Below are 17,580 nucleotides of genomic sequence, written 5' to 3' on the forward strand. Positions count from 1 at the left end.
ATGAACAGATTCATATGTGCCAACAGTTGTCATTGGACATAAATTTGTCTTGCATGCCAGCATAGCAAGACAGACTCTCATGCACAGCCTCACCTTGAAAGCTTCCACATCCTGAAGACTTAATTCCAGCATGTCTACTTTGATACTGTTGGACCCCTGCCAGAGTCAGAAGGATTTTGTTACCTCCTATTGGTTACAATGAACAGAAGCTTTACCAATGGATGACATCACAGCCAAGATAACTGCTTGTGTGTGTGTGTGTGTGTGTGTGTGTGTGTGTGTGTGTGTGTGTGTGGAGAAGTGGATCACCTGCATCAGCACACCTGATCTGGTTGCTAGTGATCAGGGCCGTCAAGTTCAGGTGGCCCTCTTCAGTGTCCTGTGTCGTGTCTAAGGGATCACTCACGCAACGATCGCTATGTGTCATCCCCAAAGTAATGACCTCATTGAGAGGTAACAAATGACCATGAAGATGGACCTGATGTGCCACTGTGATTCCTGGACTGTGGTACTCCCATGGGTCCTGCTTGGCTGTTTGCTCAGTGTATAAGGACAACCTATGAGTGTTACTGGCAGAAGAGGTCTATGGAGAGTCACTGGTCTTGCCTGCAGGTGTCTTACTGCCTAAAAACAACACACAGGACATGGACTTACCTATGCTAGTGCATCACATACAGCAACATATCCTGAACACACGTTCCACATCCAAAAGTGTTTATACACAAGAACTTCACCTCCTGTGACTTTGTGATGTTGTGAGATGGTTCAGTACAAGCAGCTCTGCAACCACTTTATTCAGACCCATACAGAGTGCTTAAACATGGTCCACAGACATTCTAGTTTTTGGCTAGCCTACGACTGTCTCATCTGCTTGACTTAAACCCACTTCAGTGCTCCAAGATAACTCCGCCTCAACGCATCCAGACACCAACATGCTGGTAACCAAGAACGATGGGCAATACTCATTGTCCACATCACCCCTCACAACATGCCCATGACAGACATCTCGTCCACAGCTCATGGTCTAGTGGCTAGTGTTGCTGCCTCTGGATAATGGGGTCCCAGGTTTGATTCCTGGCTGGGTTGGGGATTTTCTCTGGCCAGGGACTGCATGTTTGTGTTGTCCTCCTCCTCCTCCTCCTCCTCCTCCTCCTCCTCCTCCTCCTCCTCATCATCATCATTATTTATGACAGTGGCTAAACTGGACTGAGTAAAGAAACTGGACTGTATGAAAAATTGGGACTTTGTATGGGTGCTGATGAATGCACAGTTGAGTGCCTAACAAAACCAAACATAATCAAACAGACATCCCCCCCTCCACAACTGATGGCACCGTACCTCTTGTACACCATTTCCACATCATATAACACCATGAGAAATTGCCTGATCAAGTTTCGCACACATACCTGCCACTGCATGATCAGTCACACACATCTGTGCACCTCTTCTCCAAGAAATGTTCTAGTTGTGTCTTACTCATATGCCTGCCGCAGCCTGGCCTGTCGTGCACCTGCCCACAACACTGTCCGCTGACCTCCATCTCCCAAAATACTCTGTACTCCCAGAGGTGAGGCTCTCCATGAGCATATTGACCTCTATGTGAGACTTGAGCATCTGTGGCTGGTGAGTAGTGGACAAAGTATGGACAGGCTCTCCTGTCACTGTGTAAGATAGGAGGTATTTCTGACCCCCCATTCTGCTGACACACACACACACACACACACACACACACACACACACACACACTCATGTTCATAGGACCTTTTTGCCTCCATTTCCAGTCAAGGAGCTGTCCCTGCAGTTTGTCGGTTTTATTAATGTTCACCCTGTGTAAGTTGTATGTTACCCTTCCAAAAAATGGCAGTTCATAAAACCAGTTCATACTATTACCATACAGCATCCAAAAAAAGAAAAATGTTGAATATGAGATCTATTCAAAAAATTCTGGAACTTTGTTCACAAAATTTTTCTACGCTTACCTTTTACTTATTCTGCATATTCTCCTTTGAAATACTCTCCTCCACAATTGATACACCACTCCCAACACCGTTTCTACTTCCAGAAGCAGTCTTGGTATGCCTCATGCTGGATCATGTGAAGTGCTGCCTGCGAATTTTCTTTTATCTCATGTATCATTGCAAATCTTCATCCTTTTAGTGGAGTATTCAACTTTGGAAATAAAAAAAACACCACAGGGTCAGGTCTGGAAAGTATGAAGGATGATCCAGCACAGTGATTTTGTTTTTTGTGCTATAGTCTTGCACCAACAGGGATGAATATTTGGGTTTGTTGTCATGATGCAAAATTCAGGTATTGCCTTGCCACATTTCAGGCCATTTCCTTCTTACATTTTCTTGCAGGCGTTGCAACACATCACAATAGTGCCATTGATTAACAGTTTGTCCCTGTGGTATGAATTCATGATGAACTAATCCTTCAAAGTCAAGGAAAACTATCAGCATGGTTCTAACATTTGACTTGACTTGATGAGCTGTTGTTGGTCTTGGAGAACCCTTGCTGACCAATGGTGAAGATTGAAGCTTGGTCTTAACATCACAATCATGGACCCATGTCTCATTGCCAGTTATGATTCTCTTAAGGAACATCTCATCCTCATTTGCACAGTCCAAAAACTCTTCATAGATCGCGTGGCAAATGTCTTCCTGTCCTTGACTTATGAGCCATTTGATGAACTTGGTGGCAGCAGGCTGCATTTCAAGATGCTGTATTAGGATTTCATGAAATGATCCAATTGAAATGTTACATTCTTCTGTAATCTCTCAGACAGTCAGTCTTTGATTAGCATGCAGAATTTTGTTGACATCTCTGCCATGAGCACAACTGGTAGACATTGAAGGGTGTCCTGAACGAGGGTATAATATAATAAAATAATGGAATAGATGATAATAAAATGTTGAAATGTGTGGCTTTTTAAAATGTATTGAATTAATGAGATAATTTTTCGGCATGAATGACAAGCACAATAAGCTGAGCTATGCTTGGAAATAAGTTCGTATTAGTTCATATTATTTTGCAGGGCAAAGTAGTTTCTTTCTCCGCTGTAGATTTGTGCTTACCATTCTTTATAATGCTGCATTTGGTCGCCGTGTTCACCTTTGAAGTCTTGACCATGTTCCCATTAAGCTTATCGGATCTTCGTAATTTTCCAAAGTACACAGGTGGGCTTCAGTTCTTGTAATTATCGTACTATTTGAAATAACAACTCACACGACCTTTCTGTTAATAAAACAATACTGTATTTTTCTAAACGGTGCATTTATGAAATACATACTCCTCACTTATTCATACCGACCCCAAAATGGCGGTCTACAATTACTCGCTAAAAATGGCGAGCTTCTCACTCGTTCACTAGCTGAAGGCGAATCCTCCTTTCCTCATACTGGTACCAGAAAAAAATCCTCTGTTTTTTAACAGCTGAAAGTCAAAAGTACATGCGGTAGGCATAGGCTCTATGATGGGCTACCGCTTCATCTTCTCTCTTTGCCTTTAAAGAAGACGAAAACATAAAGCAAATGCAAAAGTTTTATCACAAGGTTCATCTTTAACTTCTGCCCACCCATTTTTAAACCATGTGAATTGTTCATAACACTGAGTACAGCTTAATCACTCATCACTGTAGGCTTCCTGCATTATTTGGTGTGTGTCTGTAAAGGTTTTCTTGAGTTTCACACAAAATTTAATGCAGACGCAGTGTTCCTCTAACTCTGCCATCTTGAAATTCACAAACTGTGTGACACAACATTCTACTCAATACAGTACTGAACAGTCCTGCAATTAACATATATACAAAACGAAACTTCAGGCAGTTACACATTAAACACAGGCTCCAACACACCGTTGGTGGAAAATTACGAATGTTCTGGAATTTTTTGAACAGACCTTGTATTATGAACTTTTGTAATTGTATTGTGGGCACAAAGTTGAAAAAAAGAGCCTTAAAATCAATAAATCTAAGAACAAAAATGAAGGATTCTTTTTCATATGTATTCTATATGATTTATTATAATTTCTAGTTCTGTACCTTCAAAGTAGGTTAAGTCGCAGTGAGGTGCCGAAATTTGTGTCCTGACAATTTGCAGGACTACCTAAGATTAGGATGTGTATATCCAATTCCCATACATATTTAGCAACTGTGAACACTTGGTGGGTTCACTAGTAGGATATATAGAGAGATAAGGGGGGGGGGTGCAGGGAGAGGAGGAAAATGGAAGGTGAGGATGAAGAGGCAGACATGGAGGGGGGAGAGTAGTGTAGAGGGATGGAAAAGGGGTAGATAGGAGGACAGACAGACACACACACACACACACACACACACACACACAGAGAGAGAGAGAGAGAGAGAGAGAGAGAGAGAGAGAGAGAGAGAGAGTAATGGAAAAACGCAGATGGTGATCTGAATGGAGAAGTGGGAAAGGAGTCATGTAGACACAATTCCCACTTGTGTAATTCAGAGGCAATTGTACAGGAAGGAAGTATCCAAATGATCCATATAGTGAAGCAGATGTTGAAGTAATTTGTATTGTGGTGCACAGCATCTTGTCATTCATATGGGTAGACAGCCTAAATAGAGTGCCTAAATAGAATGCTCTGCAGTAATTGCAGCATAGCTAATATATAACATGGCTGCTTTCACACATGGACCTGCCTTTTTTCCATAGGAAATGTCTGTTACTGGACTATGATAGGAGGTGATGGGTGGCTGTGCACCTGTGTTGACCACAAGAATTGAGTTGCAGGATTTCAACAATTGGTATAGGGATGAACAAGAATATTCTGTAGGTTGGATGGATGGCAAAACACTCCTTTGGGTCATGTGAATAGGATTTTATGTAGGATATCCTATCTCGGTGCACGTCAAGATATTCAGAGTCCTGGTAAAGGATGTGGTTGCACTTTTCAAGGCCAGGGTGATAGCAGATAATGAGAGGAAAGCTGGTCTGTGGCTGGTTAATAGGTTTACTGGTGTCAGAGGAGCAGATGATACAAGAGACTTGTTTATGGATGACCTACATATATTGTCTGTCAGTAAAAGGTCTGGTAAGGTTTATTTGTATATTTCAACAACTCCTGATTCCACTGCAATTGCAGCTTCCATGAATGGTGAGTCTGTAATGAAGAGGCTCCTTGATGTGGGACAGGTGACGACTGTCAATGGTTTTGTGCTTGGTATGGACAGAGTTATTTATGGAGTCATCTGAAAGGTGGAGATCAACAGCTAGGAAGGTGGCTCGATGAGTTGAGAAGGACCAGGTGAAGTGGATTTGGGAGGAGCAGTTGAGGTTTTGGAGGAAAGAGGAAAGGTCGTCCATGGCATGAGTCCAGTTCATGAAAATGTCATAAATGAATATGAACCAGACAAGGGGTTATAGATGTTGACTGGATAGGAGTCATCCAGATGTCCCACAAAAAAAGTTGGCACAGGATGGTACCACATGAGTACCCAAAGAAGAGCCACAGATTTGTTCATATATTTGACCTTAAAAAGTGAAATAATTGTGGACCAGGATGTGGTTGGCTAGGATGATTATGAAAGAGGTGGTGGGTTGGTATCAGGAGGACATTGGGAAAGGTATTGCTCTGTTGCCACAAGATTATGGGCAGGGGGAATGTTGGTGTACAAAGATATCGTATCCACAGTGACCAACAAGGTGGTAATGAGAGAAGAAGTATGGAAAGGCAGTGAAGGAAGTGAGCAACATCTTTAATGTAGAATGGGAGGCATGAAAAATTGTTTGGAGGTGTTGGTCAACAAAGGCAGATGTTTATTCTGTGGAAGCATTGTATCCAGACACAAGAGGATACCCAGTATGGAGGAGGTCTGTGGGGTTAGGTTTATAGAGTCTGGGGAGTAGGTGAAAGGTAGGTGTGTGTGTGGGGAGGGGGGCGGTGTAGATGATGTGATGAGGGAGATGGATTCAGATGTCATATTTGGGGATGAACTTGTGGAGCTGCTAGAGTTCATGTTGGACTTTTAGGATGAGATCATGGTTGTAAGGTTTGTGGTTTGTATCCAGTGGTCTTGAAAAATTGACAGAGACCCGTTGCTACATAGTGACTATGAGTAACAACCAACGTGGTAGGACTTTTGTCTCTGGGAAGGATGATAAAGTCCAGATTGGTTTTCAGGTTATGGACAGTAGAGTGTTCTAGCAGCGTGTTCCATAGGAGTGATGGTGGACTCTCTGGGAAGGGATTTAGGAAAGGAAGGTGTGACCAGGCTAGCTGTGAGGAATTCCTAAAAGATTACCAAGGTGGTGACTGGGTGGAAATGGAGGAGGACCATGATTGGAGGGAGGTGGGTACTGTTTTAAACAAGGTTCTATGTGAGGTTTTGGTTGGCTGTTGTCAGTGGAGTGTGGCAAAGAAATGTTTCCACTACGGAGAACGAGTAAAGATCTGTTCCTTTACAAGTCCATGCTGGTTGAATTCAAGTTTTGGGCTAAAGGTGAGGCCCTTAGAAACTAGGGTGACTTCTGCAGGGGTCAAGCCTTGCTGACTTACTATGCTTTGCACATCCCCAAAAATTTCATCTGATGTCCATGAAATACTCTGCTCCTAAACACCCATCCTGTAACACTGTTGTCAATCTTTCTGCCAAAACTCTGACCACTCCTGATTCCAAACCCACAACCTCGTTCCTAATCCTACTAGCCAACCACATCCAGATCCACAATTATTTCATTTGTCATGATCAAATCTATAAAAAAAAATCTGTGGCACTACCGTGGGTACTGATATAGCACCATCCTATGTCAACTTTTTTATGAGCTGTCTGGAGGAGTCCTTCCTATCGAGTCAACATCTAAAACCCTTTGTCTGGTTCTGATTCATTAAAACATTTTCATGATCTGGACTCATGGCAAGGACAACCTTTGATCTTTTCTTCCAAAGCTGCATCCCCAGTCATGCTCAACTTAATGAGCCACCTTCCTAGATGTTGATCTCTGCCTCTCAGATGGTTCTGTAAGTACATCTGTTCATATCAAGCCCACCAACCATCAACATTACCCTCATTCTGATAGGTGTCACCCATTCCATGTCAAAAACCCTCTTCCATGGAGCTTGCCACCAGCAGACACTGCATCTGTAGCGGAAAGCAGGAGCTGTCAAATATATTGATAATCTTAACAGAGACTAGGTATTATACTACTCAGCACATCTGTAAACAGATCTTCCATCCCATCTCTTTCCCCAACACCAGTAAAATGATTAACCAGCCATCGACCAGCACTCCTGTGAACACATGGTATCACATTGGCTTTAAAAAGCTCAACTGCCTCCTTCACCACACCTCTCCCATTTTCCCTCCCCCCCCCCCTCTTTATCTCCACCCACCTCTTCATCCCCTCCCTTACTTCCTCCATTCTCACCTTCTCCCTCTCTCTACATCTGTTATATGCTCTACCCTCTGAACTCTTTCCATCTTGTTGTGCAACACTTGCGTCACCTGTCAAAAGACTTACCCTGCACTATCCTGCTATGCCCTCCTTGCCTCATGCAGCCATTTCTTTACTCCCCTCCCTAAATTTATAACTGAGGCAACTGCTCTCAATAACTGATAATCAACAATCAGTCTATCTGTCACTGTGTGTGTGGATGTCTGTGTGGTTGTGTATGCGTACTTTTGCTAAAACAAGAGTGTGAGCTTGAAAGCTAGTGTGAGCCTTTTTATATTATGTGTATGTATGTGCCACACATAAGTCTGCTCTAGGTGAGCGACTACTTTCCCTTATTTTACATATTGTTCCATCCAGAATTAGTTTCTGTGTTTTATCAGGATTACAAAGGATTTCATTAGAAGGCAACTAATTCACTGTCAGTTCTAGTTCTTCCTGAGTTGCCTGATGCAGTGTGTTGTGGGATGAAAAGTAGTGAACCAGGATTGAACTCTGCGGCACACCAGTCTAAACTTTCTTCAGCAAAGAGTATCTATTTTTAATTGAGACAAACTGTGTTCTGTTGATTAGATATGACTTAATTACATCTAAATATGGCTTGTTTATGTCATAGAATTCCAGTTTCACAAGTGGGGCCCATATTTCACTTCCATACAAGACTATACTCCTGACAGATACCTCCAGAAAAGGCTTCCTAATATTTAAATTTATATTAGATGCTAAGCATTACTCTTTTTGGGAAAATTTTTTATGATATAACCAGTCATATCTACTTTAGCCATCTTTAGTTATTTTGCTGTCAGAATAGCAAAACTCATTTACTAACTTTAGTCTCTCATTTCCTACTGTAATTCCATTAGCATCCCCTGATTTAATTTGACTGCATTATTTTACCCATGTTTTGATTTTTGTTATGTTCATTTTACATACTCCTTTCAAGACACTATCCATTGCATTCATCTGCCATTCCCTGTCTCTGACAGAATTACTATCACATCAACAACTCTCAACATTTTTTTTCTTCTGCCTAAACATAAATTACCTCTCCAAATTTCTCCTTGTTTTCTTTTACAGCTTGCTCAGTGTAAGGACTGAATAACTTCAGGGATAGACTACAAACTTCTCTTCTCAATCACTGCTTACTTTCTGTGTCCTTTGATTCTTCCAATTGCTGTCTGGTTTCCTTACAAGCTGTAAATAACTGTTCACTCATTGTATTTTATCCCTGCTATCTTCAGAATTCCAAAGAGTGTATTCCAGCCTACACTGTCAAAAGCTTTCTCTAAATATATAAATGCTATAAATATAGATTTACCTTTCATCACTCTGTTTTCTAATTTAAGTTGTAGGGTCAGTATTGCCTTAAGTATTGCTAAATTTCTCTCGAATCCAACCTGACCTCCCCCAAGGTCAGTTTCTACTGGTTTTTCCATTCATCTGTAAATAATTTGTGACAATATTTTGCAAGCATGAGTTATTACACTGATAATTCCGTAATACATACAACTGTCGCACCTGCCTTTTCTGGAATTTGAATTATTACATTCTTGAAGTTTAAGGGTATTTTGTCAGTCTCATATATCTTGCACACCAAGTGGAATATTTTTGTCATAGCTGACTCTCCCAAGGAACTCAATAATTCAAAGGGAATATTGTCTAATGTAAAACTGAATGCAGTGCAAGAAACCTTGACAGCTTTTCTTTGTCTACAGAAAAACAGTAGACTTTTGTCACAATTAGGGTATGCAGAATGAGAAGGTACTCTTCTTTTGGGAATTGGGTACCGATGTCTGGTAGATATACTGCATCCACTTTTACTGTGTGCTGCATGATAAGAAGTGGAGAAGGAAGTGATAGGGATGAGACTAGGGACTCTATTTTGTCAATGATATGGAAAATTTCACGTTTGTTATGACTGCAACAGAACCACCACCACAACAAGGATATTATATAATTTACTGTGGACACCCTGACAACAAATCCAAGGTGTGTAGTTATGCTAAAGCCACAGTATTTCCTGTTTAGCTCGGAAGTGCTAAAGCTGCAGTATAATAGAATCTTGGCCAATTAAGTGACTGAGTGTGCTGAGATGAATCAAGTCTGTACCAGTGATTCCCATCCTCTTGCTATCCCCCCCCCTCCCCACCCTAATCGCCCAACTACCCCCTTGTGAAAGCCTACGTGATGACCTGCCTTTTTCAGATGTGTAGTTTCCTGCAGGACAGTATGAATGAATATTGTGTCATTCAAGACTGGACTGTAATGCTACATTGCCCCTTTTAGATAAGTTGTGAATCGGGAAAGACATTTTAGTTGTTAATAATAAGGTCATTGTATCACTGCAGCTGCTAAGTCTTCTGGTGAGAGGGGGTAGGGGAGTTACTTGAAGGAAAAAAAAAAAATATATATATATATTTTGGTCTTTAAATATGTCTGCTTGTGAGATGTCTGCTTGTGTTTGTATATGTGTGGATGGATATGTGTGTGTGTGTGTGCGAGAGTATACCCGTCCTTTTTTCCCCCTAAGGTAGGTCTTTCCACTCCCGGGATTGGGATGACTCCTTACCTTCTCCCTTAAAACCCACATCCTTTTGTCTTTCCCTCTCCTTCCCTCTTTCCTGATGAGGCAACAGTTTGTTGCGAAAGCTTGAATTTTGTGTGTGTGTTTGTGTTTGTTTGTGTGTCTATCGACCTGCCAGCACTTTCATTCGGTAAGTCACATCATCTTTGTTTTTAGATATATTTTTCCCACGTGGAATGTTTCCCTCTATATATATATATATATATATATATATATATATATATATATATATATATATATATATATATATACTCCTGGAAATGGAAAAAAGAACACATTGACACCGGTGTGTCAGACCCACCATACTTGCTCCGGACACTGCGAGAGGGCTGTACAAGCAATGATCACACGCACGGCACAGCGGACACACCAGGACCCGCGGTGTTGGCTGTCGAATGGCGCTAGCTGCGCAGCATTTGTGCACCGCCGCCGTCAGTGTCAGCCAGTTTGCCGTGGCATACGGAGCTCCATCGCAGTCTTTAACACTGGTAGCATGCCGCGACAGCATGGACGTGAACCGTATGTGCAGTTGACGGACTTTGAGCGAGGGCGTATAGTGGGCATGCGGGAGGCCGGGTGGACGTACCGCCGAATTGCTCAACACGTGGGGCGTGAGGTCTCCACAGTACATCGATGTTGTCGCCAGTGGTCGGCGGAAGGTGCACGTGCCCGTCGACCTGGGACCGGACCGCAGCGACGCACGGATGCACGCCAAGACCGTAGGATCCTACGCAGTGCCGTAGGGGACCACACTGCCACTTCCCAGCAAATTAGGGACACTGTTGCTCCTGGGGTATCGGCGAGGACCATTCGCAACCGTCTCCATGAAGCTGGGCTACGGTCCCGCACACCGTTAGGCCGTCTTCCGCTCACGCCCCAACATCGTGCAGCCCGCCTCCAGTGGTGTCGCGACAGGCGTGAATGGAGGGACGAATGGAGACGTGTCGTCTTCAGCGATGAGAGTCGCTTCTGCCTTGGTGCCAATGATGGTCGTATGCGTGTTTGGCGCCGTGCAGGTGAGCGCCACAATCAGGACTGCATACGACCGAGGCACACAGGGCCAACACCCGGCATCATGGTGTGGGGAGCGATCTCCTACACTGGCCGTACACCACTGGTGATCGTCGAGGGGACACTGAATAGTGCACGGTACATCCAAACCGTCATCGAACCCATCGTTCTACCATTCCTAGACCGGCAAGGGAACTTGCTGTTCCAACAGGACAATGCACGTCCGCATGTATCCCGTGCCACCCAACGTGCTCTATAAGGTGTAAGTCAACTACCCTGGCCAGCAAGATCTCCGGATCTGTCCCCCATTGAGCATGTTTGGGACTGGATGAAGCATCGTCTCACGCGGTCTGCACGTCCAGCACGAACGCTGGTCCAACTGAGGCGCCAGGTGGAAATGGCATGGCAAGCCATTCCACAGGACTACATCCAGCATCTCTACGATCGTCTCCATGGGAGAATAGCAGCCTGCATTGCTGCGAAAGGTGGATATACACTGTACTAGTGCCGACATTGTGCATGCTCTGTTGCCTGTGTCTATGTGCCTGTGGTTCTGTGAGTGTGATCATGTGATGTATCTGACCACAGGAATGTGTCAATAAAGTTTCCCCTTCCTGGGACAATGAATTCATGGTGTTCTTATGCTACACATTGAAGCCTTTTGGCCAAAAACTCATAGGTGGGTTATTATCTCCAAGTAAGTGGGACAAGAGCAAGCCATTAATGCTTATTTTTCCTTGGGCAGGTCAGGTGTAGAAGTGTGGGTACCTGAAATGAAAATGGTTAGTGTATACTGCCAGGCATACTCTACTTAGTGATGGATGCAGTTACAGTCATGCAGAAAACATCAAGTTGTAAAGTTTGTGTTTGATGGAAGACTGTTCGACACAGAGGAAAAGAAACCAACACACTGATGTGTGTACATTTTAAGGCACCACTTGTAAAAATAATCTGCATTTATACCTGTTACACCCTTTATATGATAGAGAGAGAAAGAGAGAGAGAGAGAGAGAGAGAGAGAGAGAGAGAGACAGACAGACAGACAGACAGACAGAGAGGAGACGAGGAGGAGGAGGAGTCAAATGTAGAACATTGATAAGAACTCTGCCACCTTCAGTCCTGAAATAATGACAGTGTGAGAAATAAAAAGGATTGCACAATCAAGAGAAAGGAAAAGAGAAAGAGAGAGAGAAAAAGGGAGTTTGGGATCAAGATGGGATGAGGTGAAAGACTGTTTGGTGTAGCAGGCACTAAGTTCCCTTGAGTCATGCTGTGGAGGACTTTCAGATACTGGATGCTGAATGTCCCAAAGGCAGGCAGTTCTATGCCCATTCATGCACTCAGGCAGATTAGGAGACATCATTCCTATGACACATACATAAAAAATTCCACCAATAAGATGAAAGCCATATGGAATATTGTAAGGAAGGAAACTGCAGCAGAACAGACAGATTTCCATAATATTAACTGCCTATTGGAGAAGTCAGCTGTGATAACTGAACCTACAAAAATTGCAAATAAATTCAATTCCTACTTTACACAGACAGTTGAACATCTTATAAATCAAAATTTACAGTGTACTCCCAGAAATCAATCCAGATGTGCTGTAAATAAAAACTATTTTTCTACACCCCACCAATGAAAAGGAAATACTTGCTGTAATCAAGGAACTGAAGCCTAAATTCTCTGTTGGAACTGATAATATCCCACACTACATCTTGAAGAAATGTGCTCCCCTCATAGCCAGGCCACTTGTTGATGTCTGTAACTGTTCTCTACCACAGACAAATTGAAGACAGCAAAAGTAAAACCTCTGTTCAAGGAAGGGATAAAAATAGAAGTATCAAACTACAGGCCTATTTCGCTACTATCCAGTTTTTCCAAAATAATTGAAAAACTCTGTTGTTAAAGACTAATCAGTTTCATAGAAAAAAAATAATTACTTCTCAAATACACAACACGGATTCCAGAAATTAAATCTACTGAGACTGCTATTTTTGCATTCCTAAATGAAACCTTAAATGCAATAGACAGCAAAGCAATCTCAGCCATATTTCTAGACTCTCTAAAGCACTTGATGTCATCAATCACAACATCTTACTTAAGAAACTTGAATCTGTAGGCATTAGGGCCTATGAATGGATCAAATCATATCTCCAAAATAGAGAGCAAGTAGTTGAGCTTGCTATCCAAGAAGGGAACAAGATAATGTCCTACTGCTCAGGGAAGCAGAGCATTAAGTATGGTGAACCACAAGGCTCCATTCTAGGACCAGTTTCTGTTTCTACTCTTTGTAAATGACTTGGAACCAACCAGTCCATGCCATAATTACAAAAAATTCACAGGTGATACAAATGTGAAAATAAAAGGAAGGACTGGAGAAGAATCACTGCATGAGATTAAAATGTGTACCACCCACATTATAGACTGGTTTGCTGGAAACAACTTAGTGATAAACACAGAAAAAATATTTACAATGCACTAACACACAGTGCAAAATAAATGGCCACTAACACCAGATGTAGAGTTGAAACTTCCTGGCAGATTAAAACTGTGTGCCGGACCGAGACTCGAACTCGGGACCTTTGCCTTTTGCGGGCAAGTGCTCTACCAACTGAGCTACCCAAGCACGACTCGAGCCCCATCCACACAGCTTTACTTCTGCCAGTATAGGAGTGCTAGTTCTGCAGGTTTCACAGGAGAGCTTCTGTAAAGTTTGGAAGGTAGGAGACGAGATACTGGCAGAAGTAAAGCTGTGAGGATGGGGCGTTGAGTCATGCTTGGGTAGCTCAGTTGGTAGAGCACTTGCCCGTGAAAGGCAAAGTTCCCGAATTCAAGTCTCGGTCCGGCACACAGTTTTAATCTGCCAGGAAGTTTCATATCAGCTGCACACTCCGCTGCAGAGTAAAAATCTCATTCTAGATGTAGAGTTGTTTACCAGAACCCTTGAAAATGTAAGCTCTACAAAATTTGTTGGAACATGATCCAAGAAGATCCAAGATGGATCCAACATGCAAAATACATTACAAAGAAATTGAATACCATTTGTTACACTATCAAAATTCTTTCCGGTTGCACAGCAGAAGAGATACTAATAAATATATACTTTGCTCAGGCAGAATCATTATTGTGATATGGCATAATCTTTTGGGGAAATGCATGTCAGGAAAAGTTGTTTTATTTGCCAAGAGAGAATTGTAAGAGCCATAGAAAATGCTGCCGCAGGAAGCTCATGCAAGCTCTTATTTAAGAAACTTCACATCCTCCCACTACCAGGTCTATATATCTTACAAGCAATAGTATTTGTCACCGAGCGAGGTGGCGCAGTGGTTAGCACACTGGACTCGCATTCGGGAGGACGACGGTTCAATCCCGTCTCCGGCCATCCTGATTTAGGTTTTCCGTGATTTCCCTAAATCGCTTCAGGCAAATGCCGGGATGGTTCCTTTGAAAGGGCACGGCCGATTTCCTTCCCCATCCTTCCCTCACCCGAGCTTGCGCTCCGTCTCTAATGACCTCGTTGTCGACGGGACGTTAAACACTAAGCTCCTCCTCCTCCAATAGTATTTGTCAGGAAAATCATAAAAAATAGCAGCAGTCTTGTATCGACTAAACAGAGTATCCATCGGTATAACACGAGGAGAAAGCAGGATATACATGTTCAACATGCATACACAACACAAAAACAGAATGGACCACTGCAAACAGAGAACAGACTGTACAACAAGCTACCTAATAACATTACAACAATAAAAGACACTTCAAAATATAAAACTGTTGTCCATAAATATTTATTGCAAAAGTGTTGTTATAATGTAGATGAATATCTTGAAACATAAAAATTTGTTCTGTCCATGTTCTGTACTTTGTATGTAAACCTGAACATCTTAATACAGAAGTGTGTCACCTTTACTGTTTTACTTTAGTAATGGATTTTTAAATTAATGTGGTACTTTTGAATTTCCATGTTATTTGCTTATATGTTTCTTTCCGTTAATAATGTGAACTTATTTAGAAATAGTGTGCAATTCTGAATCTTTCACAAAATATTCACCTATGCACTTTTCTGTTCCTTGGCATTACACATGTATTATATGAACACTTGTATCATTATATGCTCACTGCCATAATCATTTTAACCATGTATCATCTCATCTCAATTTTTGACTTGTCCTATATCATCATGTGCTTTTCTGCACACAATATATGATCTACTGGATTAATAAAATTATAATTACAATAAATAAAATAATATACACTTTGGTTGATAAACAACAGGTGTTATTTTGCAAGCTGTTGTTCTTTTGATGTTAGGGGATTTACTGCAGTAGCCACCAGAAAGATCGCGGGAGGCGCACATTGGCATGGCGCGTCACAGACAGTAGTTGCTGCAAGTAAAGTTCCATCCACCAGAGGGCACACGAGAATTTGGCCACGCCCTCTGCCGGCGGAACAACAACAACTCAGGCATGGGCCGTGCCCAGTCAGTTTTACATCGGGCATGCCTAGCAGACAGTTCCCGGTCTACACTATGTGAAGTGCAACGGACAGTGTGAATCATGCTAATACACAGTTGGCGATCAGTAGGGTCGTTCTTTCGCGTGTTGTGTCATTGTTCTGGTTTTGCAGCTTATCCACAGCATGGAGGATTTAGTGCGGGTTTTGGTTGAGCAGCAGACGGAGCTCATGGCAACCATGAAACAAGCGCTTCCGGCGTTGCTCTCCACGCAGTCTGCTCCAGCGCTGTTCCCTCTTCCCTTTCCCCCATATGACGAGACGGTGAAGGATTGGGACGCGTATGAACATTGCCTTCAGCAGCATTTCCAGGCATTTCATGTTGCCGATGCGGAGGTATGTCGTGCTCTTTTCTTGTCTTGGATATCTCCCTCGCTGTATCAAGTTTTGCGGCAGGTAGCGCCGTTGCAGGAACCTGTGTCCTTGTCGTTTGACGCATTGTGTTCATTGCTGTCTTCATATTATCGCCGCCGCACGCATGTTGTGGCACCTAGGATTGAATTCTATCAATGCAAGAAACAGCCCCATCAGTCTTACCGGGCGTGGGTCGCTACCCTGCACGGTCTTAGTTGCAAGTGTCATTTTGTCAAGGAGCAGTCGCGAGAGTCGTATGTCCATGTTATGGTGTGAGACGTCATTGTTTGTTCGGCCCCTGATAGGGAGGTCCGGCAATGGGCCCTGCAGTTAGAAGACCCTTCCCTCGAGGAAGTCCTGTCCATTGCTCAATCGTATGAAGTCTCTCATGCCACGGGTCAATAGTTGGAAGCATGGTGCGATGTTGCGGTGGTTCAGCGCACCGCGGCTGTGTCCACTGTGTCCGGGGTGGACGACGTGCGAACGGTAAAATCCGGCCGTTACGGCTGCTCCCACATGACGCATAAACAGAGTTCCGGCCGCCGGCCTCTGTTACTGTCCTGTGCGTCGTGCTATATACATCATGATCAGTCAGAGTGCCCCCAGCGTTGGGCCGTTTGTCACAAATGTAATAAAAAAGGATACATTGCTAAAGTTTGCTGCTCAGCCTCAAAGGAATCGAAGGAAGCAGGTACAGAGGACATGGACATTGACATTCAGGAAGTTTCATTGGGCCAGGCTCCCGACGCATCGGCACACAAACTCTTTATCGAGGTGTTGGTTCGGTCATGCCAATTACAACTACAAGTAGATACGGGGGCGGCAGTTTCCTTGTTGAATGCACAAACTTACTCCGACCTTCAGTCGCCCCCATTGGCGCCAGTTTACCGGCGTCTCTGCGGTTATGGTAAACAGTTAATGCCCCTACTGGGTCAATTCACTACCAACGTTACTTACAAATCAGTCACTCGGCCTCTTACTTTTATTGTTGTCAGTGATGCGAGCTCCGCTAACCTTTTTGGATTGGATGCCTTTCAAGCTTTCGGTGTTTCTATTGCAGACACCATACAGTTGGTCTCCAAAGACGTTCCCTATCAATCATTGGAATGTTTGACCTCTGACTTTAAGGATATCTTTGAGGAGGGCCTGGGGCGTGTTTCAGACTTAGAACCTCTATATTGTTGAAGGCATTGGCTCGCCCGCGTTTTCTACGCGTGAGGCAGATCCCCTTGGCTCTCAGGCCTCAGGTAAAAGCAGAGCTAGACCGGCTGACAGTCCTCGGGGTCGTTCTTCTCATTTCTTCTAGTGAGTGAGCTTCGCCCCTCGTTATTGTCAGGAAACCCTCGGGAAAATTATGTCTTTGTGGCGATTTCAAGGCCACCATTAATTCCCAATTGGTGGTGGACACCTGTCCCTTGCCTCGTTCTGATGAATTGTTCTCCGACGTGGCGGGAGGCCAATATTTTTCGAAAATCGATCTTTCGGAGGCTTATCATCAGATATCACTTGATGAGGACTCCAAATGGCTGGCGAACACCCCGTTTGGCTTTTACCAATACCAGCGGTTGGCCTTCAGAATGTCCAGTGGCCCGGCAATATTTCAGCATTATCTTGAGCACGTCATGTCTACAATCCCTCATTGTATTAATTACCTGGACGACATAATTGTCACAGGCCACAGCATGAAGGAACACTTGCACA

The 17,580-nt window shown here is 43.3% G+C and overlaps 1 protein-coding gene and 1 non-coding gene across 2 annotated transcripts in view; one reads left to right on the forward strand and one right to left on the reverse strand.

The window, feature by feature from the left end:
* Nucleotides 1-17,580, forward strand: part of LOC126239904 (sulfite oxidase-like) — a 153,718-nt gene that overhangs the window by 92,422 nt on the left and 43,716 nt on the right. The window lies entirely within an intron of this gene.
* Trnal-caa (transfer RNA leucine (anticodon CAA)) lies at nt 13,566-13,640 on the reverse strand. Its single transcript has one exon. It is a non-coding gene; the product is annotated as a tRNA-Leu (tRNA).

The sequence above is a fragment of the Schistocerca nitens genome, chromosome 1, assembly GCF_023898315.1.
Source record: "Schistocerca nitens isolate TAMUIC-IGC-003100 chromosome 1, iqSchNite1.1, whole genome shotgun sequence".
Lineage (NCBI taxonomy): Eukaryota > Metazoa > Arthropoda > Insecta > Orthoptera > Acrididae > Schistocerca > Schistocerca nitens.